This window comes from Callospermophilus lateralis, chromosome 1 (genome assembly GCF_048772815.1).
Source record: "Callospermophilus lateralis isolate mCalLat2 chromosome 1, mCalLat2.hap1, whole genome shotgun sequence".
Lineage (NCBI taxonomy): Eukaryota > Metazoa > Chordata > Mammalia > Rodentia > Sciuridae > Callospermophilus > Callospermophilus lateralis.
In genome coordinates this window covers 189,156,640-189,173,456 of record NC_135305.1, presented here as the reverse complement: position 1 = coordinate 189,173,456, position 16,817 = coordinate 189,156,640, and the positions used below count along the sequence as shown (strand labels likewise).

At 41.3% G+C, this 16,817-nt stretch overlaps 1 protein-coding gene across 4 annotated transcripts in view; it reads left to right on the top strand.

Annotated features, from left to right (window-relative positions):
* Positions 1–268: 268 nt before the first annotated feature.
* The window catches only part of Thrb (thyroid hormone receptor beta), a 369,387-nt gene continuing 352,838 nt past the window's right edge, over positions 269–16,817 (top strand). The window contains exon 1 of one of the 4 annotated variants that reach the window (XM_076842915.1): positions 269–348. The gene's annotated coding sequence lies outside the window, so the exon portion shown is untranslated. The other 3 variants (XM_076842909.1, XM_076842902.1, XM_076842919.1) reach the window with 3 other exon arrangements.

The window sequence follows — 16,817 nt, the reverse complement described above, 5'->3', positions numbered from 1 at the left end:
GGGAGCTCCCGCACCTGGGGAGGCAGGTGCGGAGGCGGTTGGCCCCGGGATGGTGTGAGTGGAGAGCCTGGGGTGGGGGTCAGAGAGTTGGGCACTGAGAGCGCGTCGGAGTACGGGCCCGGAGCCGACGCGGGGCGTCAGTACCCGCCGGGCTGCCCGGGCAGGCGGCGGCGGCGGCGGGGTGTGCGGCTAGGAGGCCATTTCCTCGCTGCGCCCCTGGCGGAGCCCGGTTTGCCTGCTCTTGGCCGCCGCCGCCGCCGCCGCGCGAGTCGGACCGCCGGGAGGGCTGCAGGGGAAACCAGGTCACGGGTCGCACACCCGGCACGGAACCGGTACCCAGAGCCCTGAGTAAGGCAGCGAGCGGGGAACGGGCCGGGGCGGGCCAGGCACGCTGGGGGCCGGAGAGGCGGGGACTCCCGTGTCCCCGGCCACACTAGCTTCCTACGCCTATAAAAGTGGAGTGGCCGGGGAGGGCTGGAGCGGCCCTGGCTACGGCCGCTTCTCTTCGCTCAAGGAGTTGACATTTCGTAGAGTCGCACGACGCCCGGTCGCCTGCGCTCCCCGGGACCCCGCCGCCAGGAGGAGGGGGCGGAGGAGGGTGGAGACTGCGGGGCTTGGCCAAGGAAGGCGCACATCCTCGGGCGGGCGGCCGTGACGCGGCGGGGATTAACTTTGCATGAATAATGTGAGTGCGCTTGGAAAGGAGACCTTCTGCTCCCCGGGCTCGGGGCAAGCGCCCGCAGGCTGCCTTCCCCGGGCTCGGGCGGTCAACCCAACAGGCTCGAGGGCTCCGGTAATTTGGCAAGAGGACTGCGCGGAGGAGGCAGGGGGTGGGGGGTAGGCGGAGGAGGGGGCGACAGTTCCCACCGTCCAGAAGGTGGGGACTGGGTGTCGCAGGAACCTGGACGGGTGCCGGCGGCAAAGCTCGGCGCGCGCGGGCGGGCAGGCGTGGGCGGGCGGGGGTGTCATCGCCTCCTGACCTGCCTCCGCGGGGTTTCTGCGCCCGGGGTCTGGGAGGAGGTGCCCTCTCGCGCTCCGCCACCGCGCGGTTGCAGGCAGGGAGCCACGGCGTGGGCAGTGGCGGAGCAGGGTGGCTAGGGGCCCCCTTCATTCGCAGCGGCTCTGTTCCTGAAACCCCAAGCCCAGTTGTTGACAGGCTCCTTGTGAAATGGAGTTTGGCATCCTCAGCGCCCAACCGAGTGGAAGTTTCCATGATGAGGAAGTTGTGTGACATGGGGGTTCGGAAAAGGTTGGCAGGCACGGGGGAGGGGGGTGCAGTTTAAAGGGACTTGGGTCTCCTGTCCCCCTTTTTTCTCCTGCCCCGGAACTCCGGGATTTGGAATGGAGAATTGCCCTGAGAGCTGTCGTGCGCTGTTACCAGTGCCTGGCGACTCAACTCTGCTGCTCTCTGCCTCTTTGGGAAATCGGTGGCGATTCTACTAGACTCCTGAGTCGCGCTTCTTTGCTTTGCTGTTCTTGACGCAGCATCTTCCTCTGGGTCATCTCGAGTTGGTTGTGTTACCAGTTGTTCCAGATGTGCATTACCCACCTCTTGGGGAAGCATTCATTTGGGTAGTTTTTATTCCTAGTTAATTTCGTCCTTCTTAGCTGCAGTTGTCATTTTGGAGGAGGATTTCCTGATGACCATTATAGGATTATTATTGGAGCTAATTCTTAAGCCTTCTGATTTGTTTTAAAGAAGACTGGGGGTGGGGTGGAATGAGGGTTGTGTTTGTTTTTGTTTTTTCAGTTAAAAGCTAAATGTATAATTTTCTCCAAATGGGAAAATTTAAAAGAAGGGTCTGAAGCATAGCAATTCCAAACGTGAGTCAAAGAAAGTGTTTACCTGAGCAGTCAAGTTCAGACTCTTCACCCTCCTCTCTCCACACACGTTTAGAATTTGTGAAGATTCAAACACTATGTCTAACTGGTAAATATACTTGAAATAAATCCTTCCCCTCAGCATATAATTGGTCTTAGGTACTAATGAGACTCAATTATAAAGACTATTTTAAGTTAAAGAAATGAAGCATTCCAGGTACTGTGCATTCATAGGAGAACAGAACAATTTTTATAATGATAAATGTATTAGATAAAGTAAACCTGGTAGGCAGTGTTTTTACATCATTTATCCTTACTTTGTTATCATTGCAACAAAATATTGCATGCACTGTATTGCAAAGGAATAAAAACTGCACTTTTGTGAAAATGTTCCACGATTCATTTTGAATATTCATGATGACGATTCTACTCCCTAATTCACTTCTGCTTAATTCTAACTCTGAAAGGAGGCATAAGCTAAGAAACATTAATGAAAAAGGTATTTCAAAAGTATTTTGAACAGTGGATGATTTTAAGACATTTTCATGTCAGTTGGCTAAGTGAGTTAATGGACCCTAATGCCAATTTAGTAGTAAGTGATTTGTTTGGGGTATTTTATGTGTAGGGTCTGGTGAGCAACTATTTATTATTTGTGCATGTTAAACAGATGCTGTTAGAATTTTATTTTTAATTAATTTCAAAGGTTTATTATATATTGGAAGTGAAAACATCTGCTAGTAAATAGAGTTTGGCTTTATTTTATGAGTAAAAGTAAATGATACTGAACATAGCTACCAAATTCTTTTGGGTTTTTTATGAAGTGATTCCTGTTGGTACTACAATGCAAAAGCATAATTTCATTGACATTGGGAATATTGTTGTATAAAGTAACTGGAATTACATTTCTCCCATTTTCACTTTTTTGTAGTAAATTCTGTTGTAGAGAAGAACTAAGACAATTTACTTTTAATCTAGCATCTTGGGGGGAAGGGGGGGGGTGGGAGAGGTGAATTCTTAAAATCCCCTTAAGAACAGGGAAAGCTGAGGATTCCTTTCCTTTCCTAAGGTGTTTCCAGTTGTTTGAAGCATGGGATGCTAGGGGCTACACATGATATTGCATGTTTGATTATAAAATAAAATTTTTAGTAAGCTCGTCTTTTGATGGAAATCAGAATATAGGTGATTGATTTCTTTAGCTCTTTTTCATTCTTGTAATGTTGTAAGGTTCTGTGTCACCTTGGAGCAAAGACAGTCCCTTATTCCTTTTTAAAACGTTCACTTTGTTTGTTTGTTTGCATCTTTTTCCTCCTTTCGTCTTATTTGCAATCTGAATTGTTCATTTCATTTGATATTTGTTGATTACCTGTCTACTCTGCCTACAGTATAGAGCCCATAAAAATGGGAGTCTTGACTACTTCATTGACTCTAGATTTCCCAGCATCTAGAAGAACACTTGACACACAGTAGGTGCTGAGTAAATCTTTGTTGAACAAATTAGTGGTTGTGCCCAAACATCATGTTCCCCTAATGCCTGACTCAGCATTGCAAATGGGTGCCAGTTGGGCATGCCAAAATTCGTGGCTCGTGTGTGTGCTTGTGCACGCAAATACACACACATACCATGTGTACATGGTTCAATCTTTGCACCTCCTCACCCTCTCTGATAACAGCTGGCCTGCCATTCTGTACAGCAGCAACATTGTAGAGAGTTATTTCTGCAAGTTGCTCCAGGCATTTGCCTACCTTCAGCAGTGGTGGAGATTGCCTTTCAAATGTTACCTTGATTCCCTGAAGACATTGACCTTCAACTCCCTGAATTTTACCAGAATCTTTATGGGTTCCAGGAGCATTGTCAGTACTAAGAGTGAAATTCCAGAGACCAGACATCACTGGGTGATTGCAGCGACTTCTCACTCAGCAGGTCTTGGCAGTGCCTTTGGCTTTGGCAGTCCTAAGAGGACCAAGGGCGTGTGGTGATATAGTTTAGGCTATAAAAATGGTGGCTTGGGAGGGAAAGGGGAATGGGACTGGCAAGTTCCAACACAAGATAGATATATTCCTTGGTAATAGATTTGGAAATAACCTGATGATTACTGTATGTTGTAACTCAAGTCAGCCAACCTCTTCTCTTCCCCCCCCCACCCCCTGTTGCACTTTCAAACACATATTCTGAACCAGATGATGGTGCAAAATACTGCATTATGTGAGCTTTCAAGTGACCAGAATGCGATAGCCAAGGTGTCATCTTCAGATTAATTATTCATGGAAATTCTTGCCAATTGGGAATAAGAGGAAATTACAATAGATGATTATGGTAATTTGTTTTTGTTTATAGAGAATCGACTTTCAGAAATGTGTCTGAGTAAATGCATAGTAAAAATTCCACAAAATAACGAGACTGTTAAAAATGGGAAGGAAAGATAAACTAAAATCCTAAGTGTTTACTGCTTTATTTACTTTATCTCTGAGCTTTGTAACAACCAAGTTAATAGGAAAAGAGAGAGAGAGAGAGAGAGAGAGAGAGAGAGAGAGAGAGAGAGAGAGATATCTGGAGGGCATACAGTCAAGTTGTTGGTATAGATCAGATAGTATGTAGAGCGCTCACCATGGTGCCTGGCAACTAGAATATATTCATATGAAAGATCAAATTATGTCATGAGCAGTGCTTCAACTTGGATTCCACAGAAAATGAAGTAAAGTTTGTATGGTCATGTCTTTTACCAGTCCTCAAGAGGGAGAAAAAAAAAATCAGAAGGCTCAGTGAAGAAAAGTAACCTGATATGAGTTATCTCTGGGGCCCGAGCTCCTGTAATCCAGTGATGGAGATTCTGGCGATGATCCTCAATGCCGAAAACCTAGTGGAATGAATGGCTAACATGTCCATTAAACTAATTTTCTGAGACATGCAGTGTGTCCCCCAGGCTTTTCATTAGAGCAGTCTGAGAGGACAGAATAGGGAGGTGCTTGACAATGACCCTATAGCCATAAACTTCCCTGATTGATGGTCCTGCTGCTTTGTGCTTTTAGTCCATGTAGTTCTTATCCTTCAGGAAGTCTGTTTTGATTCCTGCCCCCACCTCTAAGTTGTGATGAGAGGCTGTGAGTGGGTTTATTCACCCTTGACACTCCAGTGCCTGATAGATAAGGAGCTTGGCACAAGAGCACAGGTAAACTTCTAGTGGAAGAATAGAAGGGGGAGAGGGGGTGGTGCTTCTCATTTTCCTCTGTGTTGGTAAGTGAGTGCCATCTTCTAACTTTTGGTTTTGCCCAAAGTGATGTTTACTGCCTGGATTGCATCATAGGCCAAATCATGCGACTGTTTTGCTAAGAAGGGCTTGTTCTGGTGTCAAAGCTGGTTGAGCAATGCATGACGAGTTAACTCCTTACTTTATTTACAGTCACTTTGATCCTTTGATTTGATTGCTTATTCCATCTGAAGATATTATGTGCCCACTGTGTGCCTGATCCTGCTAGTCACCTTGAAGTTTGGTGTGCAGCCAGTGACATATGAGACAATATACAGAGATTAAGACAAAGGGATTCTGAAATGCTCTCCACTGGGACGAAATGGATGTGCCTCTTGGAGTTTCTCATGTGAACCCTTAGCTGAAATAAAGTCATTTTATTTCTGAGGAGCTGATTGCTTTGTGGTTTTCTGTAGCCCAAGGGTATTCGTGTGAATTCCAGTGGGATTCACCCAGGATTCTCTTGTACCCAAGTGGTGTAGGAAATAATATATTAAGCCAGTGCACTTCTGGATTGAGGATGTCCATTCTCCACTTTAAGTTCCCAAACCTGTTTGTCAACTGTGGCACTTAAGAAGGTGGGGATGGGGCAGGGGGCAGAGTATCTAAATCACTGAGTCACAAGTAATATACTTCCATATCCTCCTCTCAGGAATCTGGCCAGGCGACACCTAGAATAGTGATCTACATTCAATATTGATGTTCTTTGGTCTCTCCTGTCCTAATTTCAAGGGGCTGTGGAGACTTTCTGTACTGGCAGCTTTTCTTGTGGCAGTACTATTTTTATTGAGTAAGAAGCTGAGTTCTGTGAACTCAAAGTGTCTTTTTCCAAGCAGCAAGTCAGGAGAGCCTGGAATGAGAAGGCAGGAAGCTTGACTATGCCCGGAGAAGCTTACTGCAGCATTTCCACCAGGACAGACCCACATCCCACATAAGGGACATAGATGTGCTGGAGAATATCAATCACCTCTTTTTCCTCAGACCCATTAAGTTTGCAGTCTGTGGGTCTACTCTTAACCACCCAGAATATCTGCATGCAAAGTTTTGACCAAAAAAGAAAAAAGAAAAAAGAAAAAAAAACAACAACCTCGAACTGTCTTCTGGGCTATGCTTATCAAAAATTCAATGATATTTTTGTAGACATGTTCAAAGGACAGAAAAACCAAGACATGAATTCGTGATCCAACTTGTCACTGTGAAGAAGATCATGGCCTACATATGGGAGCTCTGATTTTATCTTCCTGATCTTGATGTTTTATTCTAATTTTTACTTTTCCTAATCCTGCTTTCAAAAATTGCTCAGCACCTATAAGAATTAGGAAAGGTTTGACGTGAGCTAAGTTACGCATGCAAGATTCTAGTTCTGAAAATGGGCCTCAGGGAATCATGGCTCTCTCTGTGGTCAAGATTTTACAGATTTATCAAAAAGTTGTGAGTGATATAATTTGGGAAAAGCCAAAGCATGGACGGAGGAAGGCAGATTGACAGCAAGTCTGTCTTTGTCATTTGGGGTCCATTTGGTAGGACTTTGGAGGCTTAGGAGGGCTTGTAATGAGGAGAGTTGAGAAGAGGTCCTGTAGTCATGGTTTTAGTGGCATGATGTTTGATGGTGATCTTCAGGAACCACTGAGTATTCTTACCTTGTGACATATGTTGTGTTTTTAATTGATCCCCAAGATGGTTCATGTGCACTTTCCTCTCTTTATTTCTCTGAGTACTCCGTTTTCCTAGGTTTTGACAATGTCTTCCCAGAACAGGTACTCAAAAAAAAAAAAAAAAAAAAGAATGATTGACGATAACATCTGTGATATTTCTGGGCTTGATCATCTTTTTCACATTTCTTTCCCACATGCATGAATGTCTTACCACCTTGCATGTCCATGCACGCAGAATCTGTCTCTGGGACTAGTGTGTGTCATGTTCACAATGCATTGACAAAACCACCACTTGCCCCAGGCTTCTGCTGCACTTCTCAGGCCAGGCTTCCAAATCATGGTGAGAAATGCCAGCCACGCTGATGTCCCAAGCTACGAATCCCACCATCGCTCAGTCATCGCTCAGTCTCTTCTCTTAATGCTGAATGTGTTGGCAGATTCATGTCTTATTTTATTTTTTTACTTATTTTACCATTCACTTATTTTATTCTTTCGTCAACTATGTTCGGAAATGCTAAGTTTTACTACTTAAATCAAAAGCTTCAGAACCTAATTTTATACTAATGTGTGCTCTGAATGGTCAAGATCAGTTATCAGAAGGTATGTGATCATCGTATTCTTTGATTTTGTGTGAGACCACAGGTGATGAAATTTAGTGCAAGAGGCTATGAAGAACAGTTTACAATATTACACTTTTTTAAAAAAAAAATCAGGCTCCATTGTTTTAACCTCTTACTGTACTTCACAAAAAGTGATAAATTGAGGAAGCCACAGAATGGAAACATTTTGCTTTTTCATCTAAAAAAAACCAATTGAAGTGTTCTGCAGTGTTGTAAAAATCCTTCTAAATTTGTTACTTTAAAAATATTATGATCATTATCTTTGTCTTTCCTTGGCTTTATTTCTAATGTTTAGATTATTGATTTACATAGGCCAGAGAATAGTTTATTTCTGTTTGTGTCTGTTTACTGTATTTTTTGCTACACTTGCAATATTTGGAGTCCCCAAATAAGGTACTTACATCTGAATTACAGACACAATGAGGGAAAGCATAAGTTGCATTCTCATGTATTATTTTTCTTAAAAAAAAAAAAAAGGAACCAGGAAAACTTTACACCCAAACTATGTCTTTCAAAAAATTAAGTTATGACCTACTACATGGAGTATAAACCTGTCAGTATATCTGGTAGTTGTAGTAGTTATGAGCAATTCAAAAAATACCTTGTCTTCCTGAGACTTTCTGGGAAAAAAAAACGTTCTGTACATTTGGCTTGTTAATTTGATCACACTCTATAGGTTCATAAATAAAAGACTAACGCATGTTTTGGAATATGCTCTATATTTATTTTTTTTTACTTTTCATTAAGAATATGTGTTCAGATTTATCTTTATAGAAGTTGACACAAAAACGGAGTCTTAAAATAAATTTTTTTCCCTCTTCTGGAGTCTGTCCATCCATCCATTCAACCTACCCACCCACCCATGCACCCATCCGTCCATCCATCCATCAATCACAAATTCCCTTAGCATCTGCTGGGGGCCAGGAACTATACTAGGTGCAGAGACACCATTCAAAACTTCTGGCTGAGTCTTCTGTGGCAGTCCATAGGAGCTGATTAAGTCTAGAGCCATGTTTCTCAATAGCAGGTACTATAAGCATTTGAGGCCAGATAATTCCTCTGTATCACTGCAGTCTTGGTATTTCAGGCCAGATAAATCTTTGCTATGGAGGACTGTCTGTATATTCTAGAATGATTATCAGCATTGCTGGCTTCTACGCACTAGATGCCGGTAGCACCAGTAGCATCCAAAATGTCTCTGGACATTGTCTACTGGGAGGCAAAATTGCCGCCACTGAGAACCACTAGTGTAGAGATAAAGTTGTAGAGCTTTGTAGTGGGAAGGTGTGGATTACTACTGTGACCTCACCTGGCTTCATTGCACATGCTCAGTTTCATTGTCTAATAACATAAAAATTCAATGAAATAATGTAGTGCTTGACCCCTAGTTATGTATTCCTAAATAGTAGTTATTTGTAGTAGGAGGAGTATTAATATTTCACAGGTAATTGCAATATTGATAGTTCTATGACGTAGTAAGTACAATGTATAGTGGGAACACATACATAGGGGTAGGGACGGTTCTACGCAGGAAGAACACAAAACACAAACACAGGAAGTGGGTGTGAATGTGTGGACCATTCAGGGAATTGCAAGGAGCCCAGTCTGTGTATAAAGAAAGGACAGTAAGCTGTTGGAGTCTGGTATTATAGGTACCAGATGATGAGGACATTCCTGGCCACAATAAAGAAGATGTATTTTGCATCATAAGCATGAAGAGACTGAAGAATGTAAATTCAATTTTTGTTCTAAAAGGGGGCTTTGGGATAGATCTTGAGCAAAGGGGCTTCTGGAAGTGAGGAGACCAGTTAAGAACTCAGGGTAATCAACTGAGAGGTGGTGGATTTCAGTAATGAGGCAGTAAGTTACAAGTTGCCACAATGTCTTTGGGAACAGATTTTACTTTCTCCAACATGTGGCAAAATTTTTTTAGTTTAATTCCAATAATGAATATTTTTAGCAAGCTAGCTCTACATTTGGGGGAATTTCAAGTGTAATTTGAAAACAGATTACATGATGGAATCTCTAAAATGTTCTCAAGTAAAGCTTAAAGACCCTCTTACAGCCTGTTCAGAGTTCTATATGACTTCAAAGGTTTCTCCGCCATTGTACTTACATTCCTGCAGTTCCCATGTCTAACAAAAGCAAAGTTCTATGTGACCTTATTGAAATAATTGTTGTGATGGGAATCATTATATTAAGTGTTGATTTTCTAGCTGATAAGGATTTTATTTCTTTAATGATCAAGATTAGAGATGGATGAAGAATATGAATGAATGCATGAGAGGATGGCTTTATGGAAAAACCACCTAATTAAGAATAAAAAATATTTTAAACAAGTTTCTTGGCCTATCTGAGCTTTAATTTCCTTAGTTATAAAAGGGTACTCATAAATAAATTAGGTAACCTCAGTTTATCTTTTGGCCTAGGAGTTGGCATGCATTTTCTGTAACAGACCATACAGTTAATATTTTCAACTTTTCAAGACAATAGTCCCTGTTCAAATTATTCAAGTCTGCCATTGAAGTGAGAAAGCAACCATGAGCAATAAGTACACAAATGAGCATGGCTGTGTACCAATAAAACTTTATTTACAAAAACAGGTTAAGGGCCATAGCTTGTTAAACCCTGATAGCTCAGCACTGTCCAATATAATGATAGCCACACATGTAGTTAAGATTTTTGTTGATAATCACAATTTGCAAACAGGTAAGAAGCATCCAGTGATTTTAATTTCAATACTTTATTTTATTTTACCCAATATATTCAGATATTACTGACATTTAGTCAATAAAAATATTAGTGATATTTTAAATTTTAGTTCCTTTAAAAAATAATCATCAGATTAGTTAATAGACATGTCAGAGAGCAGAGGCCAGATCTGACTCTTAATATGTTGTCAGAGGTGTTGAAGTCATTTTCCTGAAATAATTTTTAGAACTTTAGTCTCTTCTAATGACTCATACCATAATAGCTTAGCTTAAAAAATCCTGATTTTCCTAGTATTTATTCTAATATTTATCCTATAATTGCTTGTTCTGAGGGGGCACCTCTTTTTTAGTCAAAAAGATGTTGGCTTGTTTTCTTCCCAAATTATAAATGTATTCTATCAAATATTCAGCCAGATCTGTAGAAATACCTCACATAAAGGAAATCAAGAGGGGAACAAATGATAAATGTGATGTTAGTGAAAAGAAAAAGAAGCCCTTTTCTTCTACCTATGCATGCTTTATCTTTCTGGAAATCTTCTAATTTAATTTTAATTAACATGCCTTATTCTAAGAAGTAAGGATGACTGGGGGTATAGCTTAGTGGTAGAGCACGTGCCTGGCATGTGTGAGGCCCTGGGTTTTATTCCTAGCACTGAAAAAAAAAAAAAAAAAAGGAGGAGAAGAGGAGACAAAGGGCCCATTCATTTTAGATCCTTAAGAAATAATAATACAAACTATTATGCTGAAGATATGTAAAAGAATAAATAGTGGTATGCCTTTATGTTACCCTAGGTAAGACTTTCTTCTTCCCAAGTCTATTTCTGTAGAATATTTTTGAAAATTAAAATTTGCAGTATTAAGAAGTTAATCCTTATAATGTCTGTCAAGTACAGATCTGGATATTAAAAATATTTTATTTAGTTGTAGATGGACACAATACCTTTATTTTATTTGTTTATTTTTTATTTTTTTTTTTGAAGAATTTTTTAAAAATATTTTTTTAGTTATACATGGGCACAATATCTTTATTTTGTTTATTTATTTTTATGTGGTGCTGAGGATCGAACCAGAGCCTCACATGTGCTAGGTAAGTGCTCTACCACTGACCAACAGCCCTGGCTAATTTTTGATATTTCAAGTTAGGGAATAATGCTCTCAGTGCCAAATTTGTTTCTGACTTATGATTGGATTCTCTGGGGCTCAGGGTATGCCATAGTGTAGGCTCCAGTGACATCCTTTTTTAATGTCCTGTCACAGAGCAAGGAGAAGAAAACCTGATTCCTTTATTGGGCTAGTGGAAGCCCTGGATTGAATGGGAGCCGGAACACTGGAGAGAGACAGTGGGTAGATAGCACCCGGGGCCACTGGGGGAGGCAGACATCTGAGGGGCATGAAAGGCAGACTGAGTTGAAATGCCTAGCTATGTTTTCTCCAGCAAATTTTGTAACTGCTTTGAACTTCAGTCACCACATCTGTGCAATGGAAATTATATGGGTATGGTTTACAAATTTCAGTACTCTCCAAGGCTGGGAGAAGAAATTTCCCTAAACCTTTAGCCTCAGAACATCTGGGCCTTGGAATAATTCCTACAAAAGAGAACAGCAGTATGATAAAATGCAATGCATTGTCATGAGTGATTATAAATATAGTTGTCCCCCAATATCATTGGGGAGTTGGTTCTGAAAACTACCAAGGATACCAAATTCACAGATGCTCAAGTACCTTATATGGAATGGCATAAAAAGGCTAATGGTGGAACTCAGTGATGGAGTACATGTTGATCAATCCCCAACACCAAAAAAAGGTATAGTTTTGCACATAATTTCAAGAGCCCCTGAAATCCTGCCCTGGTTATTTAAAAATCAAGATCAAAATTCTTTCTGATCCTATCTGCTGACATTTGCCATCTCAATGACAGTTTTCCTCACTCCTTTGTCTACAGGGAATATGACATGTTTAGTCACTTTCTATATATATATATTTCTTCACTGTTCAGTGTCCAAAGCTTGTACTTGCCAGTGAGATATTTCTTTGCTAGATTTTAAGTTCCAAGAGGGCAGGGACCTTGTGTTGAACAGTACGGTGCTGTGTGGAAGGCCAGCCCAGAAGGTAGGTGCTGAGTAATGCCTTTCTGGTGTTGTGGCCAACCACACATTGGCTGTTTTCATATAATTAGGATGAATCTAATTTTAAAATGAACAACCAAGTGTCCTCAGATGAACCAGAATATACACTTACAAGGCCCCGCTGTCCTGCATTATAAATAAGGGAATAGGTTGTCCTGCAGAAAAGCTCAGCTGTTCTTTTCTCTTCAAAAAAAAAAAAAAAAAAAAAAAAAATCCACTTACATCAGAACTGAGATAGAAGATCTTCTCCTCACTAGGTTGGCAAGAGTGAAGGGCCCCAAAGTAGATGTTCTCCAAAAAGATGCAGCCCAGCAAAAATCCACACTCTCATGAATCTGTAACGAAACCTCTTTGATGGTGGCTTATTGAGACTAGAACCCCAAGCTTGGCAGCCTGATTCCTCCACTTGTATGACAGCAAGACTTCCTTAGGTGACCAGTTCAAGTTACTACTGGGACAACATTCAGAGATTATTGTCCAGCCACCTCACTGTTTGAATTCTCTTTTGCAGATGTAATAAGCCCTTTGGAAACAGGGCTGTTAGAGCAGCTTTCATAGCTCGGAGCTTTTGTAGATCCCCCCGCCCCTTAAGATATTTAGCAGCTCAAAATACCCATTACATGGAACAGGAGTGACTGGACATCGCCCTGAAGGGGTTTTTTCAATTCATTTCTGCTCATTGTTTAGCAGTGTTTAAAATAACTGTTCCATTTTGGTTGTTTTGTGGTTTTTCCATCCCCACCGGTGATTCATCAAAATTTCATTGAACCCCAGCAGTCGTCGCTCTTTGTCTTTGCCTCTCCCCAGCTCTGTACTGAGATCCCCTTCTCAGAGGCAAGTGTTACTTATTAGAGAGCTTGGACAAATGTAACTGTAGGGGCTTTGGTGACTAATAGGGATTATACTTGTACTCCGTGAGTCATTTGATCCCTACGGTCCTTGAGCAAAAGATGTGGTTCTGCTTATTCTCTTTATGGGAGAGAATGGAATGTGCCCGAAGTTGGGATTCTGGTGGTCTTGCGAGAAGTGGGGCCAGAGATGGGGGCCCTGAGGAGCTACTTAAAATTCTGTACTTGGACTTCAGGATGGAAAAGTCAGCTAGCTGGTCCTTAGTAATCTTGCAGCCCTGGCAAAGGATGGGTACTGTGGACCCTCTCTTTACTGGAGAATCCCCCTTTAAAAGACTCTGAGCTCCCCAGAACCAAACCCTGAGGTGCAACTTCAAGGGCAAGTTAATTTTAGTCGGTGGTGAAGAGGACACCAGTGGTAGAGTGGGGAAGTGAGCCAGGGAAGGGCTGCACTAATAAAGTAGGCATGATTGAACCAGTTACCACAGTGGCACTTGCTGGCACACGGGGGTATTGTGGGAGATAGCTCAGAACCCATGGTTCAATGTTATCCTCCACCCCCATATCCCTGGGCAAGGGAATGGATGTGTATCTACCAAAACCTGCCAGGCTGCCTGGGGGTAAAGACTTCCTCCAGAGGCCAATGATTCCCTGGCATTTGGGGACTGTCAGTTGGGCAGCCAAAAGGAAGCCCCCAGGCAAAGAAAAGCAACTGCTGGCAGGCAGAAGTCAAGGCAAGGGGCACTAGCTGTGTCTGTGCCCTTCACCCTTGCTGGTGATTGGCATGTGACCATGCAGAGCAGCCGGTAGCCCCAATTCCCACCCAAGGATTGCTGTCCTCCAAAGGGGCTTTGCTTGATTCTCAGGATGGATGTGCAGACCACCTTCCGCTGGAACAGTGCCGTTTCCTCCCCTTTCTCCCCATCTGCATACTGGATAAATGCAGTTTGGAGAATGCCACTTTTTAATTTCTGGCTCCTTTTAAAATACTGTCATGGCAAATCAACTAATAAGTCATTCAGCAGGACAGAGCCTTATTATTAATATGATGTTCCTCCATTCATTCTCGTCCTATCAAACATTTTTCCAACACCACATATGTGTTAATTCTATGCTCTGGTCCAGTGGTGAGCAGCAACACATTCCCTGTCCCTCCAGATTCATCCACAAAAGCCTCACTACTACAACTGTATTTTTTATTTTACTAATATATTTACCCCAAAATTCTGGAGGTTAAAAGTGCAGAAACATAAGTGCTATGTATCCTAGGTTAGGAATTGTAACTATATAGATCCGAATTATGAAATCTTGCTTTGAAGTATAGGATTGCCTTGTGTCACATTCAGACATAGTTTATGAGCGCCGTCCACCTTGACAAGCGAGTTTCACAGTTTAGCAAGTTTCTGAAATGAAGCGTTCGTAAATATTTCACACTCCTTGTTGGCAGCCTCTTTTACTGGTTTTATGTGACCTGTTCTTGTCTTGACTAATGCAGTAGTGGTCCACTTTTTGGGATGTAATCCACTCCAATGTGACTTCTAAGTTATGAGAAACAGGGTGGTGTTAATTGTACTTTTTTGGCTGGGGGTAGGTTATGGAGAAAGGAATTAGGGTAAAAAATACAGAGGAGAGGATTCTGAAGAGGCTAGTGTCATGGAGAGATGTGCAGGAGTGCGAAGTCTTTTACCACGTTGTATGTTCTGTGCATATCCTGAGGAAGTGCTTGGAGGGATTACGCATCTTGTTTTGACAGTCTTAGCTATAAGGTGGTGGTGTGACCTGTGCAGTTATCTCTGTTCTTTGCATGCTCTTTGCACTGGATTCTATACTGTTGTTTCTCAGGGTGCTGTCTGCAGACCAGCAGTATCCATGCCAGATCCACACCACACAACATCCACCCAGATCTGGTAAAAGATGCAGAATCCAGGGCAAGGCTCAGACCTGTTGAACCACAATCTGCATTTAGCAAGATCCCCAGGGGATTCATATGCACATGGAATTTGAAAAGTGCTTTTGTACTATTTTTGCTTCTTTACTCAACCTTAGTTAAAAAAAAAATGCATAAACTATGGAAGGGTTAACGTAGTAACCTTTTGACTTACCCCTTTAGATCTGGTTTATTATTTTTCAAACTTGATTACCAACATATTAGTGGGCCTTGAATAAACATAATAAGTTACAATCAACAGAACTTTTAAGTAAAAGAGATTAGAATAGAAAGTATTAGAGTATATCACATGTTTCTGAAGCATTTTTTTTTCACTTAAAAAATGTGAACACACACAAACACAAATACTGTCCTCTCTACGAATGCCCTAGGTTCTAATTGCAAAGTTGCATTCTGACTGCTGTTACAGTTAAAAAAAAATCTTGAAAATCACTATAATAAAACCTAGTATATCCTTTATACACATTGACCAGTATTTGACTTGAAATACTGAAGTTATATTCTCCAATTCAGATTTCTGGACAAGATGTCTAAATAGCAAACGAAAATGCTAAAATATTCTCAGTTGCGAGGCAATGATGATAAGAATTTTTTTTACTCAACTTCAGAAAACAATGCTTTATCAGAGAACATCCTAAAATCCCCCAAAAGAAACCTTTAAGGAAACACTCATCTTAAATCAAGAATACCACTATAGGCTGGCCAAAGGATATGCATTAACTCATAATTTTGAATTCAAAAGCCTGCAGGTCTTAAGAGATACAGAATGTCCCAAAAGTGCTGGTGCAATTTTAATAGCTTCAGAAGTAAAAAACGCTACAAAATTACAAGGAATTATTTGAAAATTTAGTCATTATGATTTCTACAAGAAATATAATAAAATTTAAAAATAAATCTATTAAATCTTTAATAAGTTAAAATTTAACTTTTATTCATTCAAAATTTGCAACTCTAAATGAACACCAAAGACACTTAGGCAATAAAGCTTCAATCTTATCCTGCTGGGAGGCTGGCAGCCTTTCTTCTGAGGACATGTGCACCTGCAGGAGGAAGGAGCAGGCTCTGGTGTGAGTGAAGGCAGCCTGAGCCCTCTGGGAGAGTCAGATTTCACCACGGTGGGAAAGAACCAGTCCTGGGGTGAAGCTGAGGCCTTTGTGCAGGAGGGTGCTAATGCCAGCCTGAGATATGGTTCCAGGGAAGTGCTTTCAACCTCGCAGGCCAGATCTGTGCCAGACAATGAGTTGCCTTTGAAAATGCCTTTGACCTAGGAGGGTGGCAGCTGGCAACCTTCTAACTCCTTAGACCTCCCCGCCCCTCCCACCTGCTTCTTCAGGTCTTACTGACTTGCCCCCCTCATCTCAGATTTGTGTGGAATGATTGTTTCCTCCTCAATTTCCTCAGAAAGACGGGAGTGAGTTATTTAAAGTGATATTTTATTAAACGCGATTTAAAATATGCTGAATGTTTTCGGTATTCTCTTCTATAATTAGTGTGTTCATTTATAGAATCTTTGCTTTATTAAAATTCAAACACACTGATGGTGTCTATATTCTTTAAGAAAGCTACGTTTGGGGTGGGATTGTAAAATAATTTTATATGGTATAAAAGTTTAGATAACCAGTGTTCACTATCCGATAAGTGTTAAATTATGTGATTTTACTCATTTTAGAGAAAATATCCTGTTTCTTTGTTTCAAAACTAATTATTAATGGTGCCATCTTTTTGATAGTGCATGACCCTTTGAGATTTTTATGTATTTGAGAACTTACATATAGATATACAAATGTTATATGATTTAAATATATGGAATGTATAAAATATTAATGTGTTATATATACTATAT